Below are 20,366 nucleotides of genomic sequence, written 5' to 3'. Positions count from 1 at the left end.
ATGGGCGCGTACCTGGTGGTGGGTGGTGGCACGGGCACAGGCACGTACCCGGCAACCAGAGGGCCCAACTAGGGCCGCGCGACCTCGTCAGAACCAACGATAGCGGGTGAGTGAGCCACATCGCGTCGACTGGGCAGCACGGGGGGCAAGGAGATTGGCAGCGGTGCGAGAGGGGGGAAGAAGGGCTAAAAGGTGCCTCATGCCAAGCACGAGGGAACTATGTGTGAAATTGAAAACCAAGTCGCACAAACCAGGTATACGTGTGAACCTAGATGAATGTGTTGCAGACATCTAAGTTATATGTGTTGCGTTTATTCTCATAACAAGGTCTAGCTCATCGAAAATGGACTTTGCACGGAAAACTTCTTGTGTTTTCGATGTTGGACATTTTACCGGTTAGTCTTTTATAGATAGGTCAAACCTTTCATAATTTATTTTTATCCTCCCTTGACGTACAATGATGGTTCCCTCCATGATCTTGTAGAGCTTCTTGCTAGCTTCAAAATGAGATCAAGATCATCAAAATCGGAGTACGGTACTCAAATTCTGGTTGTTTCCATTTTGATCTTTCTGCCAATTTTGGGGGGCGAATATTCTGGCCCCGAGGACCAAAAATCCACCCCTATATACGTGTTTTGTGAGCTGGCCAGGCGTGCCTGGATGCCAGAAATAGTGCGGGGGGGAGAAATTATGGCCCCCGCGCAGCCCGTAACGGAAAGGTTTTTTGGGGGGGGGGGGGGGGTATTTAAGGGCCCTTCTTCCCCAATGGTTTCCCACCCTTTAAGCAGGTTCTTGAACACGTTTTTGTCCTCCATTCTTGACCCTCTATAGCTTCATATCTCCTAAATTCCTCCATGATTCTTGCACCTATTTGAGGGAAAAGAAAGAGGAGATCTAGATCTACAATCATACCAATCAAAATCTGCTCTTTGTGAGGAAATCTTCTAGATCTAGATATTGGAGATATTTTTTGTTCTCCTTCTTTCTTCTTCCTCTCTTATTTCCCCAATAGTTCTTGTAACCTTGGTGGAATTTGAGAGTGAGGGACTTGCCATTGTATTTGGTGCATCGGTTTGAGTTCTCTGATTTCTCTTGGGTGCTTGTACCCGGAGCTTGTACCTGTTGGGTTCTTGGAACCCTAGATGGCTTGTTGGACTTTGTGGCGGTGTGGACTTTGGCCTTAGTGGAAATTACTTGGGAGCCTCCAATTTTTTGGAGTTTCTTGTGACATTCGTGGAGTTTACTTTGGAGCCTCCGATTAAGTTGTGGAGCTCTCCCCAAGCTTGCACGAGTTCGATGACCATCCTCAAGGGTCCCTTAGTGGATCGATTTGCCTTTTGGTGGGAAGGCTCGAGGAGAATATGGTACGCTCTTGTGCATTTTGCCTCCACACTGCTCAAACAGAGAGTAGCACCTGCAAGGGTGTGAACTTCGTAATACATCATCGTTTCTGCGTGCCTCGGTTACTCCTCAACCGATCTCCTTTAATTATGCACTTTACTTTGTGATAGCCTTCACGCTTGATGCTCTATATCTTGCTATCACCTTGTTGCTTGCCTTCTTAACATAAGTCGTTGGTTCATTTAGGTAAACTCTAGTTTGTAGGATTTGTGCTTGTCAAGTTAAAATTAGCTTTATTCCGCACTTTCTCAAGCCCCTAAAGTAATAAAAAATTAAGAGCCTATTCACCCCCACCCCCTCTAGGCGGCATCCTTGGTCTTTCAGTCATCAGCGACAGAAAAATGGCCAGGTTTTGGCATGCGTCGTGGGTTCATGGCCGCAAGGCCAAAATAACAACTTATATTGTTTCTATATCTCCAAAGCAACAAATGATTATGTTTAGAATGAACATATGGGGAGCCCCTGGATTACCAACATTGACACATCCAACACAGTTATTTTATACCAATTGCAAGAATCATTCTCCTTTGGTCGATGATACAAGAGGTGCACCGTGTCACCGTGACACGCAACACCACTTCTTGGAAGCTTACCACTTTTGGATCCTATACGGCGGCTTATGCCTGCGACACGCGATTTGAGGGGATGCCTTTGATGTCCATGCGGCCAACCATCTAGTGGAGTAACTATGGGACACCTAAGTGTTTTTTTTGCATATTCAAAGCAGAGTGTGGACTGCTGATGACCTTCAACGACACGGCTGGCCTAACTGCAGGCTATGTCTACGTAGGATGACTCGAGAGGTAGTGGCTCGTCTTCTCTTTTGTCGCCGCTTCTCGATTGTAGTTGGAGCATGGTCTGTGACTCTTAAGGAATGGTCGACTTGGACATCACCTCATGGGAAGCTTTCACATCATCAAGGAGTGGTGGTTCTCTGTTCTACATCTCGACGGTGTGAAGCAGAACGCAACTTCATCTTTGATCTTGTTAGTGGCTTGGGGGCTTTCGAGCGAGAGAAACACAAGGGTTTTCCAAAATTTCTCATCTATTCCATTTGTCATCATGGTGAAGGTCAAGAACGAGGCAAATGCTTTCAGCGTCGTCGTCGTTAAACTTTGGAGTGTCATTATGCCGCCAGAGTAACAACCTTGCATCTGTTCGTTCCACCCTATGCTGGACTTTGTAACTAAAACTCTTTTCTTAACACTCTCTCTCGTCCATAATAAGTGTCCTTAGTAAAACCACGACACTTATTATTGATTGGAGGGGGTAATAATAAAGTTTTGGATTTGGTGGTTTGAAGCATGGGTGAGCCCACAAGTTTTCTTTGGTGCGAGAGCCCACAACTTTGAGGCAAAATCCGAAGGAACCCTTCATGATCACCATGTATTTTGTGTTCATTTAGGGAGCGTTTGGTAGCATGCATCCAATTCGCAACTCAGCTGGGCAGTGCTGAGTAAAAATAGGCATTGGGCCATGTTGTGCAGTCTGTTTGGTAGCATGTGAAGCATTTTTTTTGTACTCTCCAGAGACTTGTTGCAGCCCGTTTGGTTGGTTGCTTAAGCAGTGGTTCAGACCACTAGTTTGGTTGGCTGCAACTGGCGGGCTATGGTTACCACCTGCTCACATAGGTGAGGTTACCAACCGGAAGCAAAGAACAAGACCAATTTTAGGCAACGACGATACTAGATAGCAGTTCAGGACATGTTCGAGACAAGTTCTATGTACTACATTACCAATAGTACTACATAAAACCTGATATGACATGAAACAAACGTAGCTCAGTCGTGGAAGATGATCCTCTCCAATGATTCAGGGTGACCAAGGCACCTCTTCACCACCTCAGCACCACTGTAGTTGAAAATCACCACCTTGTAGACCTTAGGCGAGAACTTCTTGAAGGTAAGGAGGAAACATATCTTCAGATCATGAGCTATGGCGAAGGCAGGCCACCTCTGATTAAGGCAGGCTCTTCCATTGACATCCGTGATGTTGATGTCCTAGGTGCATCCAGTGGAGGTCTTCAGGGTGATCGGGTAAGGAACTGCCGCCGATATAGGGGCCTGGATGCCTTTGGGATAGGCAACATTCCCAACCCAGGTTCTATAAACACCTTGCGGAAGTGGGTTGGGGTCACTGCCTCGGACCACTGCCCAACACCGGCTGCTCTTCCGGTTTTCCTCCTCCTTTTCGAGCCCTCCTGTTGTTTACATGCCGCCATTGCCTATAAACGTAAAACCTTGCAAGGTTAGCAACACAAACACGGGTAGAAAAAGAAGAAGAGCCTCATTCACTATACGCATACACAATATACCATGGTATGTGTATGAACTCAAAACATGATCTCTTAGTTCCTTGTACCCTGCTCAAATCTAGCCCTTTCTGGACATGATACTAGGTACTGAAACCCATATCTTGAGTGTTAATGTATGTGGAACTATTGCAATCATTGACACTTCCGACAAAAGAAATGTTGCCTGAACATGCCTTTTCTAGTTTCAGAAACTTGTTGCATGTGGCTATGGACACACATATTCGGAGATGGAGTAAGCGAAACAAGTTAGACACACACAAATTTGTACATACAACTCGTTTCGATCACCCCACCCTAAAATAGAAAGTGTGCATAACTATCATTGCCAACGAACCAATTTAAGCAGATAGGGTCTCATATGTGTGAGAGCAAACATGAGTGAATGGGATAATCAAACATTTACCATGTAGCAAGAACAAATCAAATGTTAAATGTCTCATTATCTCACCCATTTTTATGATGCTATATTCTGTAATCATCGACTAGGAAACAACAAAGGAAAAGTAGATACAATGCAAGGCAGCACAATTCAATAACAATGTTGGCCTCATATACGATGTAGGACACATATTCTTCAAGGATGGAGTGAGTGAACCGAGTAGGTGCTAACAATTCTTGTTACCACAGTTCACAAGGTGTCATGTGCTCGAGTTATAATCATCGGTCGTTCAGAAGTTCATACTCAAAGTTGCATGCCTCATAGTTCATAGTGTGCACATAGATTCTTTAGAGATGGGGGCAAGGAACCTAGGAAATGCTAACGATTCTTGTTACCACAATTCACCAGGTTCGCTAACTCCCCCTGAAAGTAGTGTGCGTTGTCCAAGTTCTAATCATAGGCAACTCAAAATCTCAAATCCCCAAAACCCTCTTATGTACACCACATCTAGTGAACCCCTATCTGGAAACAATCTATCATGAATCTGCCGTGCGAACGACCAATACTTCTAGATCGATGAACAACAGTAGCGGACTACCAAAAACCACCGACCAATACAATGGGGATTCATCTGTACAGAGCATCAATGTACTCGAAAAACATTGCTAACCCTAGCAATCTAGTATGCATCTCATCGAAACAACTACCAATACATCTACGCGGCCATATCCAAAGAAGGGTTTGCAAGTGCTTACCGCCATTGGAGAGGCTGGGGGGTGCTTGAGGTCGATGTACCGCAACCGCTTCTCGCAGTCGTGGTCGCGGTCGAGCGTGATGCCGCCGCCGTCGCGGTCGAGCTCTTCTCCTTCGCAACCGAGCAATCGATCCGTCAGCGGTAGTGCAACCGCCTACCTTGATGTTGATGTGATAGTTTTTTTTGGGGGGGGGGGGGGGGGGGGGGGGTAGAGAGGAAGAATGAGAGTGAGAAGAGGAGTGAGGCCGGTGATAGGATTTATTTCGCGTGCACCCCGAACAAGCGGCGTCTCCCACCTGTGCACCACCCGTGCAGCAGGGCCCACCTTTTCGCTTGACCGGGCTTGTCCCGGTAGAAACGGTGAAATTAGCCGTTGTCTTCGGGTATGCCCCTAGGCTGCTTTAAACAGCGTGCGAGCGCAGCCCAAGACCTCATGCGGGCAACCAATCAAACCGATTTGGCCTGCAGCCATCCTGGCCTGACGGTCTGCAATCTACTGGAGCGCGCCCTTATTTATCGAAAAATGTATTTTGCGTTCCTGTAACACTCGCCAGACATCAATCCATCTAGCGCAGAACTCACTGCTATCAGAACAGGCGCGTCCGTTCTTGCATTTGGCGGATCGAATGACCGGACTTCGATCTATTTTGTGGCAGTATTTGGCCGGTGAGAAACGAACGCGGATTTCACTTGGAGAAGAAGAGACAAGAGAGGAGATAGAATTTAGAGGGTCAACTCTTTTCTTCAGACTTGATCCTTTGCTGTTTAATACAACGGTGGCTTAAGTAACTCACGGACACGGGGCACCCTTTCTTGGACACTGGCCCAGGCGCTAGTGCGGTTGACAATCTGTTGATGGCGTTGCCATCTCCACAGAAGCCGCTGCCCCCTCGCCCCCCTGCTCTAACGAGCTACCCAGTTCAGACGACGGCGTTTCCTCGGGATTTCGACCGTCCACTGGTGTGTTCGGTTTGCATGATCATTGCCATTCCGGAGGTGCTTCCTATCATAGTGTTGCACCCATGCGCGCAGCCTTCGCATTGAGACGCTCCCGGAGCCAGCAGTAGCCTCCGCTGCGCGGATTTCATCACGCTCGCGGTAGGTGAATCTGGCGAGGTAGAGGAGTAGCGTGAGGCCGGAGGTCACGCCGGTCACGATGAATAGCCCACCGAAGCTCCCGAAGCTTAGGTTCGCCGACGTGCTGACGGCGGACTTTCTCTGATTACTGCGACACGCACCAGGCTCGCCGAACCACGCTTTCTCGATCTTGGACCTTTTGGCTACATCCAGCGTCAGTATCCCACGGGACACATCTCCTGTCATTGGGGAATCTCTCGGGAACACCTGCAGATCGACAACCACAAGATGCTAGTAATTTATCACAATCATAGATAGAACAATGCATGATGGTGATGATCAACCGATGGATTGCATATTTTTTCAACAGAGGTAGCTAGCTAGTGGGGTGGTGCTTACGAATCCGAAGCCGTCGGTCTTGTAGATGGGGTCGATCATCACGTAGCCATCGCAATACTGCGACAGGAAGAACTTGAGGTATGGGATCTCATCGAACACTGCCTCGACCCCACCATTGGCCGAGCCTCTGGACAGCGCGTCGGCGTACTCTTCCTCTGAGTCGTATTCCCTCATCCTATCCTCGGCGAAGCCCATTTCCAGGAGAGAGGATTTTATACAGCTTCCACCCTGATACCCAATGTAGTCTCCGCGTCTTTGTAGCTCCCTCACGTCGGTCACGCTCGGCAGGAGCTTCTGGACGGTCAGCATCGACGTCAGGCTGGCCATGTAGCTGGATGTCAGGATTAGGACTACGAAGCCCCATATGATGACCACGAACCTCGACAGGTTGCTCTCCAGCTTCTGCTCTGAGAATAATCAAGCTCTTATTAATTAGTTAGGGAGGAGATGGTGGTGTGCACAAATCTTCCTACAAATAAATTTGGATTCCTACTGTGTGCAAAGACGAGTGTCGAGAAGGCAAAGTAGAAGATGAGGCCGAGCTGCTGCCATCGTGTGCCCTGGAACTCGGTGTTGACCCGGTGCTCGATTACCCACACAACGAAGCCGGTCAAGCAGAAGAAGGCGAGGCTGGCGAGCCAGAGACTCGCGCTCAGTGGATACACAAAGATCCACATGGTCGAGCTCGTGTCCTTGTGCACCGCCACGACCATGGACCACCCCGTCTCCGTGAACGGCATGGTGAAGTCTGCCTTGGTCATCCTGCTGGCGGTGATTGTCACGTCTGCGACGATCATGTCGGCTTCCTGAAAGTGGTTCAACATTAATTGTAGCAAATCCTCTTATCTGTAAAATCGACCCATCTAGTGTAGGGTACGGGCATCGTTATGGTACTGACCTGATCGCGCACCAGATCCACAAGTTTGTCATAATCCAAGCTAGGATCGCTCACAGGGTAGGGCAAATACCGGTAGCTCACAGGGTAGGGCAGATTCTTCATTACCTCGTCGAACAGGTCGATGCAGTAGCCCGTGATCTTTGTCTCTCCGGTTGTCGAGTTCGTGGAGACTTCCACGAACTGTTTAAACCCGAGCTTCACCGGCACGACGACACGGAGAATTGGCGCGTTCGGTGACATGACCCAGCCTTTCGGGGTGGACCGTGGCTCGCCTGGCCAAAGGATTTGCTTCAGCGCCTTGGCGCTGTCAGGGCCCAAATCCTGCGAGATCCCGGACTCTGGCGTCCAGAACCCAACTGTCCTGCCTCCTTTCCCGATGATGTTCAACACCTCGTACGCCGGCAGCTGCAGCTGCCCATCGACCAGCTTGAACTTACCGGATATCCCGTCGAACGTCGTTGCGAGCACCGCCTTGAGAAGCGTCGTTCCGGTTGTGGAGACGCCGAGACGGTCCAAGTCCGTCAGCGCGGTGCTCCGTTGAGGTGTCCTAAACGCCGGGCCGGGCACGCGGGCTGCCTCGGCCGCCGCAGCGATCGCCCATGCCGCGTCGTAGGCCCAGAGCCTCATCAAGGATGAATCAACGACGTCCTCATCGCTCGGGTTCTCCTGCCGCGACCTCGTCCTCAACCGTGCCGAGAAGCTCTTGACGGCTTTCGTCACTTGCGTGTAGGGCTGCAGGCTGACAACGCCCTGCATCACGTCCATGTCCTCAGGGCTCAGCCTGTCCATGAAGCTGCCGACGCCGTCCGTGGCGACCCAGACGTATCCCTCGGACATCATGCCAGCCTTCTTCGCCCGGAGGAATAGCCGCGCGGCGAGAGGATACAGCATGTGCACGATGAACACGCGCGTCGGCATCGCCATGGAGCGGTACAGCAGCGCGTCGAGGCGGACGTCGGTCGCGTCGTTCGGCACGGCCGTGCGGTCCATGATCTTTGCGCCGACGCCCTGGAGAGCGTCAGCGAGCGCCGGAAGGATGCCGGTTCCGTAGTGGGAGTCCTCGTACAGGACGGCCGCGGCACGCCACCTGAAGGCGCCGAGGACGGCCGCGATTGGCGCCGTCTGGAAGGAGTCGTTGGCTGCGGCGCGCACGAAGAAGGGCGTCTGCGCTGCGGAAAGCGCCGGGGAGGTGGCGGCGTAGGAGATGACCGGGACGTGCGCGCGGTCGCCGATGTGGGACACGAACTCGGCATCGGCCGAGGTCGGAGGCCCAATGATGGCTTGCACCTGCGCGCTCTTGATCAGGTCCACGGCTGCAACACAACAGCAAAGCACCGTTCACGAAAGACAAAGTAGGAGTACATATATCGGTCAGTACGACTTGTATCTTGCCAAGATTTCCTACTTCACTTAATTAAGTCAAGCCTTGGTGAAGCTTTTCTCCTATATTACTTGGATCCTTCTTCAGCTAGCTTCTTCAGTCTCCGTAGCTGCTCGTGGATGAAGGACTCGGCTACCTTAAGCTGTTCTTAGTGTTTTATCCGTCGTGTTTGTTTGGTCAATGGTTTGTAAGCTGTTCTTCAGCACCAATGTACTAGCCGTAAAAAGCTTTATTAATTTAAATATGGGCACTCCTGCCTTTTGTTTAAACTATATCGGTCAGTACGACTTGTGTCTTGCCAATCTCTTTGAGCAAAGATTTCCTACTTCACTTAATTAAGTCAAGCCTTGGTGAAGCTTTTCTCCTACATTACTTTACTTATTTTTCGAGAAAACGTAATAGAATATGCATTTCATTTCATTGAAAAGGAAGGCAACAAGGTACAACCTTCACAGAGGAGGGACACACACAAACATACACACACACGACTGTCCTCACCAAGCGACTACAACTAGGAGAGGAGGTGCCTCCAACTTCGAAACGCGACAACAAAGGGCTCCTTGTAGCCTAGCCTCTGGCCATGAATGGCGAGGTGTCGAGACTCAAAGCAACATGGCCACGCCACAACCAATGCCAAACGCCTCCAAGGACAAATGCAACTCCAGCACTTCCCAGGCCAATGTACCTCGCACCCATAAATGCCTAGAGAGTCTGCAGGTGGAAGGCAGGACCTGGCTGGGACTAGTGTAGCAGTCGTCGGGGAGTGTCGTCGTCAGCGTAGTGCACCCCGGAGTCTATCACCTAGTGCGGCGGACATGCCATAGAAACTCACCACCACCATCTCTTGCTGCCACATCGGGTACTCCACGTGCAGCCCAAGCAACGCCTTCAAGAAGCGAGCGGCGCAGAGACGCCGTCGCTGCCCGGTCCGGCAAGCTGAATCTAGGGTTCCCCCGGTGCTCGGGGAGGATGTCCAGTCAGGGTTATGACAACGCCTCCATGCCCGCAGGCAGCCACACCACCGCAACCAGCCACCGCGCCACGCTCTCGCGCCGGCACCCGAACAGGGGCCCCGCCACCGCCGCCCGTCGGCAAGAACTTTGCTTGCCAGCATCATTGGGCAGCGAAAAGGGAGGGAGGAGGACGAGGAGGCCTTGGGGAGGCTAGGGTTTCGGCACCCGAGTCGCCCCAGGGGAGCGCCACGGGGGGCTAGCCTATATCACTTTACTTGTGCGAGTTAGTTCAGATGGTTGTTAGCGTTGACTTTAGAAATAATTTCTAAGTATCAAAATCGTTGATGGGAAAAAACCAAGACAAAGTAGTAATTTGACGCAATAACATGCATTTCATTGTCCCGTGAATTTGTTTTCCTATGTACATGACCAAGTAGATTTAATTTTGATACAATATCATACATTTCATTGTCCCATGAAAAAACGAATAAATTCAACAAAAAATAAATTTCCTTTCTAACACTCAATCTTATGTTTTTTTTAGTGAAGAACACAAACAAGCATGTTTTCCTCACAAAAAGTTTGTACGACCATTGTCCCGTGAATTTTTCCAGAAGTTTTCCTTTTTTATTAAACAACACAATTTTTATCTTCATATAAAATAAAAAAACTGCAAGCGTGCTCGTGAGCAAAAGAACTCAATACACTAAACTATCTATAGTAGAAGTAACTCATGTAGTAACATAAAGTTACATGCAATGACATGACATGTCATTAATTAATTGAGAAAAGAGAGGAATGTGATAACTAGCTATATTATCATCATATCACATATTCCAGGTCGCCCCCTCTCCCGTGTCGCCCCCGCGTGGCGGCCGGGAGAAACCCTACCGTGCTGCTGTCGCCACCCCCTCCCCCCTCCCCTCCCTCGTCGTCAGGAGGCGCGGCCAAGCAAAGCCTGGTCGGCGCCGGCGGGGACTCCTCGTCCTCTCGCACGCGGGGGGCAGACGCGGGACTTCCTCCTCGGGCCAGGGCACGACCCTCTCGTCGGGGGCCTCGGTGGCGGCACGACAGACGAAGAGGTGGTGGTGAGCCCTGCCGGCGGCGGAGGGATGGTTGGGGGCGGGCTGCAGGGGGAACCCCTAGGTCCTCTTCTCCTCGCCTCTCGGCGGCCATCGGTGGAGGGCTGGCGTTTCGGCTCTGGCGGTGCCCAGGCGTATGCGGTGTCTCCGTACTATGCGATCTGCGCTTGGTGTCTCCGGCGGCAACCTTGGCCAGCCTAGGATGGTCGCCGGCGTGGGCCCCGACCTGAATAAAGGCGGCGGTCCTAGGGTCTCTTGGGCGAATATTAAGACCTACCCGAGGCGTGCCCTTCTCGATCTAGCTAGAGTGTTGAGTTCCGGAAGGCGCCGCCGGCGAATGTAACAGTGCTTCTATTACCTGGAGTTTGCTGGATCGGTGGTATTCGGTCGTGCGCACCCATGATTTTATTTCGACCGTTTTGTTCTGGAGGGAGCTGCGTGAAGCTCTGTTCTGTGTTGATATCAAGTGACATTTGGTCCATGGTGAAGTTAGAAGAACAGAATATCATGAAGGCCGGATTGAAGGACTAGCTAAGGGAGGTTCAAGTCTCTGCGCTGTTGAGGGACTTGCTTGGTGTTCCGGGCTTTACAGCAGTGGTATGAAAGTGGGAGCGGCAGCACATGTGAAGTTCGGAATCTTACCTTTCAGGGTGAAAACCCAAGGTCTGGTCTTAACTGGTTGTGCCTGACAATGTCTTTGTTGGAGGCATTATTTTGAGAGCGGGGACTATCTTCAGGGTGGAAACCTAAGATTTTTGATTGGGCGACGAAGGTGCGGGTGCACTGTCCGCTTCTTGGAGGAGTCGCTTTTGGAGAGTCGTGTTGTCTTGGTGGTGGATGTACTGTTGTTGCTAAGGCTAGGATTTGTAGCGGGACTTTTATTTCTTAGTTTTTTCTTTTTCTTTTTTTGGCTGTGTGTTTCCGTAATGCCATTAGGGCATTGCGTTGTTGCAGAGCCTGGATGTAATTGATATCTTTTAATATTAATATATTCTTATTATCGAAAAATATCACATATTCCAAGAAAAACAAGTCTAAAAATTAATAAATATATCTTTTTTATTTTGCTACAACAATGATACCATCTACTATGGATGTAACATAGAGAGTATTAACATGAATACATAGGAGATCTCCGGTGCTACACAGCCCCCTACTTGGAAAATAGAAAAAAAAACTTTTTTTGAAATCAAAGATGATTAGGTATTGTACTTTTATAAAAATATTTCCCTAAAAAATTACTTTCATTGTATCTTGGGTAAAAACAAATTCTAAACGTCCCCATGTTCAAATATTATTCACTTTATATTCATCATAATTTTGATTTTTTTGCCCTCAAGACCATGAACATTATTTCTTTTACAAACATATTTTTCACAATTACAAACTTGATCATCCTTGGTTTCCAGGATGGTTCAATTTTTTTGGGGTGTTTGGAGGCGTGTAGCACTCGAGATCCAAAAGCCCACGTTGGTAGTAACGTGTGCATTTAACTACTCTATGTTACTTCCGCTATGAATAATCTTAACTACCAAGCGGTCATGGCTAAAAAAAAATTACCGTTTTTATTTTAGAAAATTCCAAGAACTCACGCTTGATCCATATAGTGATGAAGAACACACCAATTTAACGTCTGAATTGAGGGCGAAGCGGTAGAGGATTGATGGCGCTTACCGGCAGAAGCGGCGCCAAGAACGTCCCCCGCGGAGTCCCTGAAATGGAGCTCTACCCTCGTAGCTGAACCGGGATGGGCGGCGTAGTAGTCCTCCACCGCCATCCGAATGCCGGTCCGCCGCCTGCGCCCGACCGGCGACGCGAAGTCGAGGATGACGCCGACGCGGACCTTCACCGGTGCGTTCTGCGCGGCGGCCACCAGGCTGGCCTGGTGCACAACCAGCGCAGCCAAAAGGAGATGCAAGCAGACGACGACGGGAGAGTGAGCCGGATGCCTCGCCATCTCTCACGGCACGTACTGGCGCAGCTAGCAGACAATCGATCAGCTGTATTGAGCTTACGAACCTGTGTGCAGTGTGCTTGGGCTATACCACCGCGTCCATGCAGACAGAATTTATATGCGAACGAAATGCGACTTCAGTCGAGAGGTCGATTCGAGGTGCCGTACGTACGTGTGAGGAAGCTGCGTATCCGTATTATTCTGGGATGGACTCAGTAATTGACTTGACTTCGATGCGGTGTCAGCGTTTTTTAAATTTTTTTGAATAGTGGTGTCAGCGTTTGGTCTGGGCTCTGGGCTGGCTGAGTTTCCTTTACTTTGCGTGGAACAGTCGCGGGATCAAGGTAAATCCCCGAGAACGACAACGTGGTGAAATTCTTCTTTGATCCGCCTTGCTCTTGGTTTACTAGTTGAATGCCCGTGCTTCGCCACGGCTCCTTACCGTATACTAGATTTTGAAGCGCGCCTTGGCGCGCGGCCCCGGTATCACGCACCGATGATTATTTTGAAATACTCTTGATAATAAGATTTTCTGGTATGATCAAATACATGAAACAACAAACGGATCTCCAAGGCCTGTACCCAATCAGGGAAACATGGGAATAAATTACAGCAACCAAGAGCTTATGGTTTTGTGAAGTGCAAAGGAAGGAAAGATCAACAAAAGTAACATAGCATTGTCTTCAGAAGATATTACACATAATTTAATAGGTACTTGCACCACCCAAAGCTAACACTGCTGTAAATGGCAAGGTAAATTAACCAAGAATTTGAACCCTGTGTCATATCCTTAAACAATGGAAGGGAACCAGCACTGTAAGATGTTGCAGGGAATCGACATGATCCATAAAACGGAAGCATCGGAAGAACCATACGCATGCCAGAAACCATGCAATGATTGCCATGTAAACCTAGAGGAAAAGAACACAGAAGAAAAAAAGAGTAAGAAACAAAGCAAAAGGGGCAACTACTAAATCAACGAACTAATTCGGAGGATACCTTGCATATACCCACTCTCCAAACTAACACCTGACAGCTCCTCCTTGCATATGGCCACCCTCCAAAATCCATACAATCAACACGATAAATAAACTGCACAGTAACTTAGGGAGGAACAACCCAAGTACCTGCATCTCAGCAAATAGGCAGTGTGCATCGAAACCTTCTTATCATGGTCGCCTCACTCGTCCAAATCACCTCATGTGACTCTACTTAAAAAGCTGGCATATCTACACTAAGAATAAGGCAGAGAAACTATAACTACCAAAATATATATACTCCTCTCAATCAAAGACAAAAGCAAAAGTCTGACAACCAGCGGTTAGGTAGATGACACCACAAAGAAATGCGCAATGCAACAATAATTTCAGACTTCATTACTGAATCATCTAACATATTTGAAGGGAAAATACAACTTTCTAGGTTATCACAGAACAATGACACAAATAAAGACCGAGTGTCAAATTAAGACCGGTGTGAGAAGTACCGTAGATTCAGTTTCTCAATCTTCTTAGGAATTAAAATATTGACAAAGAAGCAGAAAGTTTATTCATCTAAGAAGTGGCATACTCGTTGATATAGCTCGGAGCTGGAGCTGCGGACGACTGAGGAGAAGCCTGCAGCTGTGCCGACTTCGGGGCTGGTTCTAGGCAGACCACATTGCATCTTGCTGCAAAGGAACGCCAACTGAAACATCCTCTTGACCTCACCGAGGTCTATGCATGTGTCGGCGATGTCTGGGTTGACATCTCCATCATGATATTGTGTGCAGCTTTGGATAAATGGATAGTATCTGCAAGGGAGCAGCCAATGAGCATGAGTGCAAGCCAAGAAGTTAACAGTCAAGTCAACTACCTATGCATGTTTTCTTCCATAAAAAGAAACAGTTTAAGTTCGATAGAGCAGGCAAAAGAAAAATGTTCAGGCTAAATCACTAAACATATCAGTAATCATGTACGAAAGTTACATGTGTACTTTACGTAAATATGTTATTCCTTGTAATGGGGGAGTTAACTCTCACAGGAAGATATCTGTAGTGCTTCTTTTTCTCTTCCCCTCAGATCTCCCTCAGTTTTGGCATACCTCAGCGGAATTGGCAAATCAAATGCCACATGTACTTGCTGAGGATACAAACATTGTACATGTGCATACAAATAATGCAAGCAGAAATTATATGGTGCATCACTCGGATGGTTTAATCTAAGCAATATAAGGAACAAAGTGCAACGTATTTAGAAACAGATCACATCCAATCAAAATAATATATTTGAATTTGGCAATGGATTAGCTACAGGAAAAGAAGTTCAATATGCATAAGCATACAACATTAGCAACTGCAATATTTAGTTGTATTGGAAGGCATACAAAAATATAGACTGACAACAGTGTTAGATCATGTACCTTTATAGTTTTTTATGGAAACTACAAAGAGCGTTTTCCATCACAAGTTCAGTAGATGTGTCTTTATCCATATACAGGAAAATATGTTCAATCATTTCAGTCAGCTAAGCAGGTATCAGGTAAGATCCATCAATAGATTCACATGTAGCAATGACATTAGTTCAGCTGAACCGCGGACTCCATTTTGATACACCCATTGTATAGATGACCTTTTCCTTCTCAAAACGCTGCAATGAGATTAACCAAGGTGAGACAATAATACGATCAAAGAAATGGTTGAGCAAAAAAAACCTTAGATGGATACATAGCTATATTAGTTTCAGTCATAAGTAAATAACACAACTATGGCATCTGTATGATTATTCTTACTGTGGAAACTGTAGCTACAATAGGAATTAACAAATTTCAGAGACACACCAGGCCATAAAAAGACATGAGCTTCTGTGCTGCCATGTGCTCGTGCTCCCTCGGCATGGTTCATAGATGTGTAAAGCGTTGTATAAATGACCAATGGTACAACATGTCTTAGGACACAAACCGACGAAAATCAAAGCAGATTGTGACCAATATGGTTTTGTATGCATTCTAGTGAATCTTGAGTTAGGTTACTCTGTTTTCAGCTCTAACAATATCGACACCATCAAGTATATCTCAGAAGGTCACGGATCATTCATATCTCTATTAAAATCATGCCTCAAACTGGAATGTAAATCCATTCTTGATATTGCCATGTTGTATTCATGTACTAACTGACCACTTGAGTTTTAGTGTTTCTAGCTGGTGTCCTACCTGATCAGTTACATCAACCTGCTGGAGCAGATTTTGTACACCATGAACCCAATTATGTTTACTGTTGCCCTCACACTTGAACTCAATCAGACCTTGTGTTGTGCTCAAGCCAAAGCAGCTTGTCTTTTGTGAACCTTTCGCGGGCTCAGGCCACTCCGTGGCTCGCTGTATACGCCATATACCACACCTGCAAGTATTTTCAAGCATCACGTCAGAACTCATGTTTAATTAACTCATAATTTATCATGGCCCCGGTCATGCAAAACTCGATAATAACACTCTCTATTCATGGCCAAATTAGGGAGCTTAGCGGTTTATCATACATCACAATAAAGTGAAAATATATGATCAAGAAAGAACCAACCAAACGAAGAGAGCTCTTGGTAATGCAGGGTTGGGAAATGAAATTGCTAAAAGCCTACTTAACTTGAAGTATCACAACTAATCATTCAGAACATAGGGAGAACATATAGGAAAATACGTATGGAACAATGAGGTCGACACAGTTCAGATATGTTTATCTTGAAAAGACATGCTTGATACAATGCATTGAGACTAAACATATCCATGCAAAGCTATTTAAGCCAAAGAATCACTTGTACATCAAGAAACATATCCATACTCACCATGGTCAATCCAAAAGATCAAGCTGAATACAAGTTGGTGTCCTTAGGTAGACAAATTGTCGTCACAATATTTTTCTTTGCCCTGCTGCTGCAAGATAGAAAAGCATGGAGTAAATATGATGCCAGGTAACTAACAGACAACAATAGGTAATCAAGATAAATATGTTGTGACTCCAGTATTTAAAAGCTAAAGAAAAAAGTGTCTACTGGTTATCCTTATGTTAATCGGGCTATCTAAAATATAAAAGAGGAACAATTCGACCAAGTTTCTTTGAATGAAAATTAGGTTCACCCTAACATGCTTGTGTAATAGAAACCACCAGCTAGCCAGTGGGAGCAACGAAGAGAATCGGCCAGGAAAGCTTACCTCCCTGAAAGACGTTGTGAAAAAATATTCACATAATCCGTACTGTTGAATTCATATTATTGCGTTGCACAAAATGTAGAGCAATAGTGAGATAATATGAAAACACTAAGCCAGGAAAATGTCAGCTTAATCCCCTAAGAGAAGGTATACATGATAATCAAGTAAAGAGAAATCATTCTGCTATATAGGATCCCAAACTCGATATATCGATGGCAGTATTAGGCGAGTAAAACCAAATTACTAATAGCGCAACTTTTAGATACCTTGGTTAACTAATAAGTAGAAAGAGCAAACTGGCCGCATGTGCACAAAACAGTTAAATGAGATATCCATGAACAGGCTATACAATAAAAATAATAGCACAACAATGTTCTGGCAGAGGCGAAATGTAAAGAACAGTAGCGTCAAAATTATTAAGATGGATGATCCTTATTGTATATGCTTCAGAACATGAAAATAAAAAATGCACCCATGAGTTGTGACTAACTCTGAATTTAAATAATAAAAGAAGGAAGATGGAAAAGAGGCAGATGGCGAGAAGCTGCAGCAGTAGTACCATCATGTTCACAATATGTTTCAATGGCTTTCATCATAGAAAAGAGGAATGAATAGGAAAAAGTATTAGGTATATTATCTGACACACGTCTAAGAACCAACTATTAATTTATTTTTCCAAATTATTTTGGTGTACAATATATTTTCACAAGGAATAGTTAACCTAGCAATAATGCCAAATCAACGGGCAACATACCAGATGAGAATGAAAACTGTAGCAAATAAGAGGATATAATCCTAGTGAAATACGGAGTAGATGATTCCCGTAGCTGGTAAGAAGGACCACATACGTGTTTTCTTTGGTGTCTCTCTGCACTTGAATGAAGCAGGCATGTTAAAGTAACAGTAGCCAAAAAACCCACCTTATGAATCGAATATGAGTTGTGATCTTTTGTATCTCATGCAGTGAAGAGAATGTACAGCTGGTATTTGCTCGTTTCAATGTTCATAGCTTGCATATATAGCCTCTCTGGTGGTACTATCGGATATTATTTTTCAATGAAGTACCTACAGCAACAACAAAAACATTTGAGATTTGCATCAAGCGCACGGTGTGAATTTGGAAATGAGGAAGGAACTAACCAGTAAACGAGGTGATGAACCTGACAAAATCCAAAGCATGTCAGGTAGATGAACACAGTAGCTTGGAACATCCAAGAAATAAAAATCTTAGCTAAAATAAGACATTTATTTGGTTTTAAGAATCAGCATTGGATGTATACAGTAAATCACGGTAAGAAAATGCATAATCTTTAAGAACCAGCATGGATTTATACAGTAAACCACGGTAAGAAAATGCATAATCTCCACGGCGGTCGCAATTAGGCAAGAAATGAGAACAACAAAAGATTGTATATCTCAAATACGTGAACTCTACCATTGTCGATCTAACAATGTGTAAGAACAACTATAGTTCAAAAGATAGCCGAATCTGTACTGAATCCAAGAACCTTTTCCTTGGAATTTCGTCAAACACCTTCCTATCATATCTAAAAACATTTGCACAAACCAAAAACAATTTTGTTTGCATCAATTATACCTTTTGACGTAGAGTATGATAAGAAACCAAATGGTAATAAAATTAGTTTCTAACTGGTAAGGACAACCTTCTCTCCTTGGATAAATTAGAATCGACCTAAAAAGTTTCAGAAAAGGATCACACCAACGGTATTTCTATATGCAATGTACAAACTAAACCATGAATCCCTAGTGTACCTAACACCTCAGAAATGCATTAACAGAAATGCTTTCTTTGACATTTTTACAAAAGGCCACCTAAAAAGGAAGAAAGTGACGTCTCTTTCCAGAATAAGGAGTGCACAATACTAAGGGAATACATAAGAACGTTATACAAAAGAAGATGTTCTCTTTTTTAGACTACACATGAACCAGTTCAGAGAAACAAGCAGGCAACACATATAACATTCTTTGGCGCCACAATATCAAGGAAATATATAGAAGTAGAAGAAAGTTTCGTATTGATTCTGTACTCGTATTGGTTAGTTGGGTGGAGAGGAGAATACCTTCCAGTAAAATTCAGAGTGACAACAATCCCAATATATTTTTATAACATCCACATGATGACGACGACGATAACAGCGACAACTCATGGCATGAGTAAGAGGGCATAGCTCACATGAGCGTGTCCCTGAATAAAATCCGTATAATTTGCTGCAAAAGGCCAAAGCAAGAGAAACATCAGTTATGTCTTAAAGGAATATAAGGATTTAACCCCACATGCATATAATCAAACTATCCTGTTAACTTAGAATGCTATGTAGCCACAAGATAGCTACTTAACAAAGAAAAACATTTTATCTCTAAAATGGTCCAAACCGTTCTGTACATGAAAGAGAACCCTCATAGAAAGTGACTGAATCAGTGTCAAATCACATGCCAAATGCTTGAATCTTTACTGAATCCAAGAATCTCTTTATCTGTGCTCAATCAAGAGACCAAAACAGCGAAGAATCTTCTTGGTTTTTTGTAGAAATGACTAATGAGCACATCAATGAGATATAATCTACACAAAACCATTGAAAAATCAGGTAAATGATATGGGAAACCAAACTGAAGATAACATTTGTACGTAACTGAATTATTTCAAAGCTCTCCTTTTTTGTCTTGCACACATCTTTAAAATTTAGTCCATAATTCCATGAAATAGTTTAAATGAGGTTCAGCTTCATCTTTCACATATTTATCAGAGTAAATGTATTAACGCATACAAACAATTAATCAACTTATTCTAGTGGGTTTGACCAAAAACCAAAAAAAAACAGTCAAAGAAGATGGATGCTCAAGTTTGACAAACCTCGGTCGACGTCACAGGCTGCAGAAACAACAGCTCTCCACACCATTGGAGATTATCCCATCGACCTCCTCCTTGTGAGATGTGGAACCAGCAAGCTCGTCCTCGCTGAGCATTCAAACAATCTACATGAGCCAAATGAAATTAAATATGTAAAAGCCAAGTAGACTGGCAACATTCCAAAACTGTAACTGCTTGACATGTTTGGTCCTTCCGTATATGAATCAGTTCTTATTCCCTCCTCCTATTTGAATCTATTATCTATTAATGTGTGTTAAGTATCCTCCTCGGAAATCTTAAGTTTCTTGCAAATTTAAAGTTTGCTTATTCAGTAAGTATGAAGTAACTAAAAATCTGAAAGCAAGCTAATGTAAATGGTTATTGTAATACACATTAGCATGGTCCCTTTGCTGGCTGCAAATTCATACTTCCCATTTGTCTTCCCCTACAGTTTATTCTAGGAACAAAAGCAGTTTTTAAGAGCCCGTGAAGACAAGCAATGTGATGTACCTCATTTAGAAGTCAAGTGACCACCGGAGAAGAGGCGTAGGAGGGTGAGGAGCTGCACTAACGGTTGGCATTCTCCATGACATTGACGAAGCAGTGTTGAACACATCGTGTGGGCCTGTCGCCTGAGGAAGAGCAGCACAAGATGCACCTAACAATCCTAGCAGCACAACAGATATGTCTTTTTAGAAAGCCACAAGATGTCAGGTGAACCTGTAT

The 20,366-nt window shown here is 45.4% G+C and overlaps 1 pseudogene; it reads right to left on the bottom strand.

Moving 5' to 3' along the window:
* Positions 1 to 5,680: 5,680 nt before the first annotated feature.
* Positions 5,681 to 12,595, bottom strand: LOC127303730 (glutamate receptor 2.8-like; annotated as a pseudogene).
* Positions 12,596 to 20,366: the final 7,771 nt, after the last annotated feature.

The sequence above is a fragment of the Lolium perenne genome, chromosome 5 (assembly GCF_019359855.2).
Source record: "Lolium perenne isolate Kyuss_39 chromosome 5, Kyuss_2.0, whole genome shotgun sequence".
In the NCBI taxonomy this organism is placed as follows: domain Eukaryota; kingdom Viridiplantae; phylum Streptophyta; class Magnoliopsida; order Poales; family Poaceae; genus Lolium; species Lolium perenne.
The sequence above is the reverse complement of the archived record's forward strand: the minus strand, read 5'-3'. Positions and strand labels throughout refer to the sequence as shown.